Below are 10,019 nucleotides of genomic sequence, written 5' to 3' on the forward strand. Positions count from 1 at the left end.
AAACCTTACCCTGTGTAATGTATGTCCATTATTTCCTGTTTTACAGAGTGGGGTCAACAATAAAAAGTCTAATTACTCATTCACAAAACAGTCTTTTGAATGTTTGCATAAAGCTTAAATTCCTGTTCTTTTTTTTTCTCAATTCAATTCAACAAATATTTTAAAATGCCTATCATGTGTAAAACATTTTATTAAAATTGAACAGAAATGTCTGAAGTCCTTTAGTAGGGTCATCCTCTATTTTTCTGACATCATCAAAACATGGTACCATACTGAGAATTCCAGAAAGCAAGTTTTCTGGGAAACACTAGAAAATTCCATTGAAAGTAGAGATTATTGGAGAAGCGGCAGCGGCACCGAGCGGAGGAGGCAGCAGCCGGAGCGGGAGCCGGGGCAGGAGCCGGGGAAGGGCGGGCACCATGGCTGGTATCACCACCATCGAGGCAGTGAAGCGCAAGATTCAGGTTCTGCAGCAGCAAGCCAATGACGCCGAGGAGAGGGCCGAGCGTCACCAGCGGGAGGTGGAGGGGGAGAAGCGGGCCTGCGAACATGCTGAGGCTGAGGTGGCTTCCTTGAACCGTCGGATCCAGCTGGTAGAGGAGGAGCTGGACCGTGCTCAGAAGCGCCTGGCAGCAGCTCTGCAGAAGCTAGAGGAGGCAGAGAAGGCAGCTGATGAGAGCGAGAGAGGTATGAAGGTCATTGAAAATAGGGCCTTGAAGGATGAATAGAACATGGAGCTGCAAGAAATCCAGCTGAAAGAGGCCAAACACTTCGCAGAGGAAGCAGACAGGAAGTACGAGGAGGTGGCCCGCAAGTTGGTGATCATTGAGGGGGACTTGGAGCGCACGGAGGAGCCGGCCGAGCTGGCTGAGTCCCGTTGCTGAGAGTTGGATGAGCAGATCAGACTGATGGACCAGAACCTGAAGTGTCTGAATGCTGCTGAAGAAAAGTATTCTCAGAAAGAAGACAAATATGAGGAGGAGATAAAGATTCTTACCAAGAAGGCAGAGACCCGTGCCGAATTTGCTGAGAGATGGGTAGCCAAGCTGGAAAAGACAATTGATGACTTGGAAGATAAACTGAAATGCACCAAAGAGGAGCACCTCTGCACACAAAGGATGCTGGACCAGACTCTGCTTGACCTGAATGAGATGTAGAAATCTCTTTGCCCTCAGCCCCACCCTGTCGCTGCTCCTTCCACTGACTCTGACTTCGCTGGAGGCCAGCCTGCCTGAAGCTGACCTTTAAACTGAGGGCTGATCTTTAAACGAAGGCTGCTTTCTTCTCTGGGTCCTTGCTTACCCTCTCCCCACCCCACCCCTACCTCCAACTCTCCATGTCAAGTTCACCAAACTGTCTCTGCAGCTCTACCCTAGAGATCCCAGATGGACTAAGGGCTGAGCACTTTGGGGAACAACATTTAAGGGAACACGAGCACAATGCGATAGTGTCTTTAAAAGCATGTTGTATGATGTTTACATTTTGTAATTACTTTTTGTTGTTCTTGTTGTAGCAACCATTTGTAAAACATTCCAGATAATTCCCCAGCTCCTTGACTGCATCTAATCCCTTTTCTTCCTTTTGGATGGTAAATTTTTCTACCTAAACAATGCCCCTTCTCCACAGAAGAGGGAAAGAGGTGTTAGCCTGCCCTACTGAGAGCTGAACATAGCTCAAGAAAAGACTCCACCAAGGGAAACCTCAATGTTCTGTACCAAGCATCAGCCAAACCAGAAAGGTCATTCCAGGAGGAATTTGCCAAAAATGAGTGCTATTCAGGTTTTCAGTTTTAAGGCATCTTGGGGTGTTTTTTTTTTAATTCTCCTTTTCTCTCTCTTAGACATTTGCATCAGTAGCAAACAAGCGAATTACGTAGACAAGACCTCTCTGAGACCAAATTGTCTTCCCTCTCCTCATTCACTGGCAGAATGGATCACGTGCCCCAGAAGTTGGAGTGTCTCCTCCTATCCCCACTTCACCTTCTTTGAAAAATAACTTTTTTTGCTACTTATCAGCCAAGTGAAATTCATCTCATTACCCATTCCTGGGTCTGAAGCTGCTGCCTCTAAAAGTGCCATCTCATTGTGCTTTACATCACTCAGTGCTGGAGAAATCTTGAATAGCTTGTGTACAAAACTTTTTAAAAAATTTTATATGTATATTATTTTAAATGCTTTTATTTCTCTCAGGTGGGGAGCACCAGGACCATCCCCACCCCACCCCACCTCCACCCCCATTTGGCTGTGAGTACTCTCTGTCTGCAGTCCATGGGCGGGCAGTGAGCTGATCTTTTTTAATTCCTTTTTTTTTTTTGGCAAGGTTTCTGTGAGGTCTGTGTTAGATTTGCAATGTGCAGCTTATTGGCTTAAATGTACTCTCCTTTGGTGTGGTCTATTTGGGAGCCAATCTGGAGAAAGAGGAACCAATAGTGTAAGTGTTTTGATACTGAAAATTGACAGACCCTCCTGTGTTTCTAAGTGACAGTTTGCATATGACTGTCCCCGGGGGTTTCATAGTAGTTAGTCTTCCTCTTGTCTTGCCTAAATGTAATGCATATAGATACAATAGACGAATCATCAGAAGAGGGAAAAAAATGATGTACTCAAATCTTCTGCTAAAGTTAAATCTCTCTTAGGCCCAGAAAACCTGAAGGTGCCAAGCATCAGGGTGTTCTGAGAATGAGAAAGAAACAAAAATGGGGGAGAGAGAGAGACAGAGACAGAGAGACAGAGAGAGAGAGAGAGAGAGAGAGAGAGAGAGAGAGAGAGAATCATTTAAAATCATTTGAAGATAATAATAAGATCATTTGAACCCCAATAAGGGTCAAAGCCTGAACTAATCAACCAGACCTGCTTTTTGAATGAACTAAGTTTATACTGATTGACACTCTTGAGTCTTAAACGTCTAAAGGAAAGGATACCTGGTACCAGACATTGTCTTGAATAATGTGACTTTTCTTATCTTGATATCCTATGGACAGATGAAATACAGGAGAAACATAGATATCCTGGGACTGTAATTTCTATTGACTCATTGTCAATAGTCTTGTCTCACTGTATTCATGACTTATTTCAACTAAGAAAATTCCTTTTTCATGCTGTGGTTGAACACATATAATATCAATTTGAGTGACATAGACAACCTGGGATTGTTCCAAAATGGGATTGTTCTAAAATGCATAAAAGACTTCTCACTCTTTTATTGGTCAGTCAGAATTAAAGTTCTGGCTCCATGTATACATGATTTACCTAGCTTTAAGGGAATAAACAATAAGAAGTTATATATCACCTAGGTTGTTTGCCTACTTTAACCAAACTTTCAGGTTGACTAAATATCTATATATCTATATCTATCTATCTCTCTCTCTCTCTCTCTCTCTCTCTCTCTCTCTCTATATATATATATATATATATATATATATATATATATATATATATATATATATATATATCCTTTCATTTAAAGGTAGGCCATCACCACAGTAATGTGTGGGTAACAAGAGGTATCAATGGAATTTGACTTACAAAGGAAGGAAAAATGAAACCAATAGTTTCACAGTAGACACAAATCACAAAATTTCTGCCACTGTTTGCCTCCATTTTGTCTCTGTAATGTAAGTAGAGTTTAAATAATTCAACATAAATATGAATTTCCCACCATTAATTATAATTTTAGCCTTTTTCTCTACTTTTCTTAAGTAAAGCAAGTGACAGTTGGGAAATGGAATGACTTAGTCTTCCCTTCTGTGCTAAAGACAAGAAGATGGAAGGAGCTTCAAAACTTATTCTGCATACAATCGAAACTAAGCATCATTATGATTTCTCCAAAGAGAAATGCAATAGGCTAATTTTGGTAGCTAGCAGAAAAGGGAAGTGTTTTAGGGATTAATTTATTTGTTCTCGAGTCCATGAATGCCTATTAGAGAAAGGAGTAGAACACACTATAGCTTTTCACTCTCTGAAAAGTTTATTACAGAACCTATGCAAGTCCCAGACCCAAATTCATAGACCACCAATACATAGAACCAAGTGCATAATATGCTTTGCCAGAGCAGAAAAATAAAAGCAATGAAGACAATATCTAAGACCAAAAATATTCAAAGCTAAAAGTCATAAAAAGAGAATACAGATGATTACCTTTATCATTGATTACAATTGTTATTATCATTTGCAAGGGAAAAATAGCTCAGCACATTTTATACTTGGAATATGGCAACAAAAAGGGGGATGTAGAAAGTTATCAAATGGTGTTTATACCTCCTAATAAACTGTAATTTACAACAAGCATCACTGAAAACAGAAAAATGGAGTAGAATGAGCACTTTGTTGTTTTTCTGTTTTGATGCAGAATAAAGTCGTCATCGTTTCAAAGTTCATTGATAGGATTTCAGAAATCACATTTCAAATTGACCTATGCCTTTCATTTTAGATTTTCATATGCACTCCCAGTGTGTTAAAATTATTTGAAACAACTTTTAAAAAAGTATTATTACAAATTAATTACATTACCTTACATCATATTAGCTTTCATTACTGGTCCATTTCAATACTTGATAGGGTAAATGCTTAGAATTCAATTCATCAAACATGTATTAATCACTGAATATGCATAAAGTATTCTGAGGTTCTACAAAGATGAAAACAAAGGAATCCTTCAGAAAGCTAGGTGGTTCAGGGTATAGAAAACTGGGCTTAGAATTCAATAGACCTGAGTTCAAATGCCACCTCAGAAGCTTACTCCTTAGGTAGCCCTCGGCAATTACTTAACCTCTTTCAGAAGCAGCTTCTTCATTTATAAAATGAGATGTTGAGTCAATGAGATTTAAGGTCTCTTACTGCTCTTAAATCTATATCCTGCTGGAGGTTGATGAAAGGCATACAAATAAGTATGATGGGGAAAAGGCAGGAAATATGTATGCATGTATGTGTGCAGATGTGAATGTATATAAAGGTCTTACTACATACTAGCTATTGTGTTTAGGGATGGAGATAACAAATAAAGGCACTGTCCATACCCTCAAGGAGCTTCTACTTTAGTGGGAAAAGAGGCCTGGTGGCTAGAGAAGAGTGTGGGTTTTTTTTGACAGGAAAATGAGAGTGAAAGATGTTTAGAGTCACCGAGTAATTTCAAATTCTGCCTCACATGCATACTAGGTGTGTGACCAGAAGCAAAAATGTGACCTCTCTCAGCCTCTGTTTCCTCATCTGTAAAATGGAGATAATACTAGGGTCCATGTCACAATTGTTTTGAGAATCAAATAAGATAAAATGTATACAGCTTTGTAAACCTCAATAAACACACATATACACACAATACACATATGTGCATATTCATATATGTGTACACATGTGTATATATTTATTTATATGACACTTTAAAGTTTGAACAGTGTTTTTATAAATTTTTTTTCTCACAACAATTCTGGTAGGTTTTTTTGATCCCCATTTTATAAATAAAGACTCCTCCAGGGTAGACAGATTAAATTACTTGCCAAGAGTCAAATACCTAGTAAGTAACTAAGAACGGATTTCAATGCAAGGATTTTCTGACTTCAGATCCAATCCTTTATCAACTTCACCAATTAGCAATCTATCTAAATACATATATGATTGTTATATATACATGCAAATTTGTATACATCCCTATACATTAGATAAATATGTATACCATATTGTTGCTTAGTCATTTTCAATCATGTATGACTCTTCATGACACCTTTTGGGGTTTTCTTGGCAAAGATACTGGAATCGTTGCTCATTTCCTTCTCTAGTTCATTTTACAGATGAGTAAACTGAGGAAAACAAGGTTAAGTGACTTGCCCATAGTCATACAGCTAATAAGTCTCTGAGGCTGCATTTGAATTCAAGTCTTCCTGACTCCAGACCCAGTACTCTATCACTACATCACCTAGCTGCTACTATACTATAGATAATATAGATGCTATAGATAGGTATATAAATATGCCAATGTAGACATTATTTTATATGAAACCTGATAAGTTTTTTGGTGATGTTCCTTGATTAATTAAACAGATACTCTAAAATCAGTTGAAGAAATGCAGAACTGTTTAAATGGGAAAGTAATACATATATATATATATTATATATTATATATATATGTGTGTGTGTCTGTGTGTGTGTGTGTGTGTGTGTGTGTGTGTGTATGTGTACACAAAGGAGAAAAAGTCTACTATGGATATTGATTCATCAGAATAAACTAGCATACCTGTCTGATTTTTTAACTACCATATGCTAGCTATTAAATTCCCCCAAATTGTAAAGCCTGTCCTTAAGTGACAAATACTATAATTAGCATTTGGACAAGGAAATTTGGTGGGCTTTAAGAATTCTTGGCTTTTGTGCTTACAATGAATGCCAGCACATTAATCTCTTAAAGCCAAGGCTGGTAAATCATTTTTATCTGGAAGAATCAGGTGTTCATATTTGGGCTCCCATCTCATTTTCCATCATTACAATGCTGGAGCATGAAGGGTGAGTACAGCTTGTGCTGCTGTTTGAGTACAGCATAACTAACAGATAGAGAACTTCTGGAAATAAAATATAAGCCTTTTCATGATTAAAAAATAAGAGGATGAAAATAAATACGATATTCTGAATCAGGAAAGAGAAAATGGAATATGAGAAATTCAGAGAAACATGGTTCCAGTATGTAAGAAAAATGATATGTTGCAGAAACCTAAACAAAAGAATAATAAACATGATTGAAACAATGTAAATCATGGCTAAGTAAGAATAGCTAGCATTTATATAATTATTTAAGTTTTGCAAGGGGTTTTATTAATATTATGCCATTTTGTCCTGAGAACAAATTTGAGAGGTAGGTGATATCATAATCTCCTATTTACATATGAGGAAACGGAGGCAGATATAGGTAAAGTAACTTGTCCAGGGTCTCATATTGAAACTGAGGCCTTCCTGACTTCCAAGCCAGTCCTCTCTCCACTTTGCTTCCTAGCTGCCTAAACATGAGATGAGTTGAAAAGAAATAGCACTTAAATGATTTTGAATAATTTAAATAAATCAGGGTGCTAGACAAAAGATAGTGAAACATAACTTCTTCCTCAAAGCAGAGAGGAAGATAACTACTAGGACAGAATATTGTGTGATTTCTGATCTTGTCCTTGTATAAGATATTTTTGGTTAATTGTTTTTGCCACAAGAAAGGGTTTAGGTTTTAGGAGATGGGCATTCAAATGACTATGATATAAAACCAATTGACTGTTCCAACCTTTAAAAACACACATATAAAAACTACCACACCCACTTGCTCTAGTCCCACATCCATATTTCTCTGTACTTTTGGGAGCTACACTCCTTAAAAAGGCTATTTACAATTAATGCATCTACTTCCTTTCCACTCATTCTCTTCTTTATTCTTTATAGGATGGCTTCCTATCTTATCATTTAACTAAAATTTCAAAGGGATCAGAGACCTACAAATTATCACATATAATGACCTTTCTCTGTTCTCTCTGCATCATTTGACAGTGTTGATTACCTTTTACTCCTAGATACTTTCTCCCATCCGAAAGCAATGTAATCTCTCTGAGTATTTGTATTAATATTTTTTCTAAGCTGCATTTGCTGATCTTCAGCCATGTCTAACCAGACCTATTAACTGTGGGTAACCTCCAAAGCTCTCTCCTAAGCTCTCTTCTCTTTTTCTGTAAACCATTTCACTTATAGATTGGCCCCAAGGGAACAGCAGGGGCCCTTTCTGGGTAAGGATTGGAGCACAGACCAGGAGAGGAAGAGACACACCTTTCTCTGAATCATACCGTCTTGCAGCAGCAAAAACTTCCCAACCGCCAAAACTCACTCTGAAAACAATAGCCCCAAAAGGCCTGAAGTTTGAGCAAGTGCCTCCCCACAATGAAGTGAGCAGATCCCAACTTTAATTTCAAGTTTAAAGTAAAAAAATAGACTGGAAAAAAAATGGGCCAACAACAATAGAACCTAATCATAAAAAAGCTACTATGTTGACAGAGAGGATCAAGACACAAACTCAGAAAATGACTATGCTGTCAAAACAGCTACAAGCAAAGTTTCAAAGAGAAAGTGAATTGGACAAAAGCCCAACAAGAATTTCTGGAACAACAAAAAAGATTTTAAAAATAAAATAAGAGTTATAGAGGGAAAAATTAAGAAAAGAAATGGGAGCAATGCAAGAAAATTATAAAAGTATAATTAACAGCTTGGTAAAAGATGCACAAAAATATTGAAGAAAACACCTTAAAAAACCTGAATTGGCCAAATAGAAAATTAGGTACAAAACTTCACTAATAAAAATAACTCCTTAAAAATCAGAATTGGCCAAATGGAAAAAAAGAGGTACAAAACTCACTGAAGAAAACAATTCTTTAACAATTAAAATTGGGCAAATGGAAGCTAATGACTCCATTAGATATCAAAAAATAACAAATCAAAAGAAAAAAAATGAGAAATATCTCATTGGAAAAATAATTGATATGGAAAATAGTTGGAGGGCAGATAATTTAAGTATTTAATTTTTCTTAAGTCTTCTCTCTTTGATCTATTTCTGAATTAGTTGTTTTTTTTTTTCTGAGATGATTTAAAATTATTGGAATAATGAAGATTTAAATTGTGTTGTGCATGTTTTTTTGGGGGGGGTGGGGTGGGGAGGAGAGCTGATTATTAAACATTTACCAACACACTCCAGGTGAGGATTATTATTGAAGTAGATAGTTTTAAGAGAGCTGCCAGATGGGAATGGGGAATAGATTTAACAGCCAGGATTTCAGAATCACTGTGATATGTTGAGTATAAATACATGACAATATACTAATCATTGAAGAATGATTACTAGAAGGTTATAGGTAGCTGGAGAGAAATTTTTGGAGGTAAGCATGTGATTACATTGTTCAAGATCCTGTAGTATGACAGATCATAATGTCCTATACTGTAAGTACCCCAAGCCTGACCTAATAGACGTCAGGAGGAAGTATAAAAGTTTATTCAAGAGCTAGGGGTATTTGTCCTGTTCTGGAGAAGACATGGGAGAGAGAAGGAAGAAAGTATATTTTCCAAGGGACCTACCCTGAGGTAGGCCCTGAAAAATACAAAAGACTAGAAGCCAGAAATTGGGTGCCACTGCTCAGGTCAGCAGATAGATACATCCAAGGTATAGCAAAAGAAAGATCATTGACTGCCAGGAACTAAAGATTTCCCCAGGCAGGGTCAACTGATCACTGAGGATTGTATCCCATTGTGGGGTGGGGAGGGCATTGCTGGTGAGGAAAATTAATATGATGCTGTACCACTCAATAATAAGTATTACTCTGTGAACGTTTTCCCATTTCTTTAAACCTCATTTCTCAATCTAGCTCAAAAGATGGTCTTCCAGTTGCAATTAAAGTTATTATTGAATAGTGTGATCACTCCTAGCCCCCAAGCATTTGCTAGCTAACTAGTTTAAAGTGGGACCCTGGCTTTGTTGAGAAGTAAACAGAGAACCAACTTGGCTAGGCCTTCCCTAGGGGATAACTCTCTTGCTCTTGCTTTTCCTCATCAAACTTAGGACTGACTATGTCTCCAAGGAGAAGACTAAGATGGTGGAGGGAATACCGATTCAAGTGGCTCTTTTTCTAACCAAGATTACTAGAGCCTTCTGTGTCTCATAAAACAATGAGCCACACCTGAAGTCTGGCTGACTTTTCCCAGCTATGCAGCTTTCCTACTATTAGAGCTATCCCCTGAGGCAGGTACAATCTGATCCATTTTACTAATAGTTATATGCATCACTTTACAAACTGTTATCTTGCCTAGAAAACTTGCCTCAGTTTACCCTTTGACATGTTGATATTTTTACTCACCAGACTGTATGGGTGGGGCTAAGGGCAAGGAAGTCTTGGGACTAGCTTAAAATTAGCACTCAATTTGGTGTTATGGGACCTGAATTATGATCTTGTTTCTAAGCCTTAATCAGTTTGTTGATTTTTAATAAATCTTCAGACATCATTTTTCTTACCTCTGAAATAA

General features: G+C 37.6%; 1 pseudogene; it reads left to right on the top strand.

Annotated features, from left to right (window-relative positions):
- Window positions 1-419: 419 nt before the first annotated feature.
- Window positions 420-1,157, top strand: LOC118853693 (annotated as a pseudogene).
- The last annotated feature ends 8,862 nt before the right edge of the window (window positions 1,158-10,019 follow it).

This window comes from Trichosurus vulpecula, chromosome 6 (genome assembly GCF_011100635.1).
Source record: "Trichosurus vulpecula isolate mTriVul1 chromosome 6, mTriVul1.pri, whole genome shotgun sequence".
In the NCBI taxonomy this organism is placed as follows: Eukaryota; Metazoa; Chordata; class Mammalia; order Diprotodontia; family Phalangeridae; genus Trichosurus; species Trichosurus vulpecula.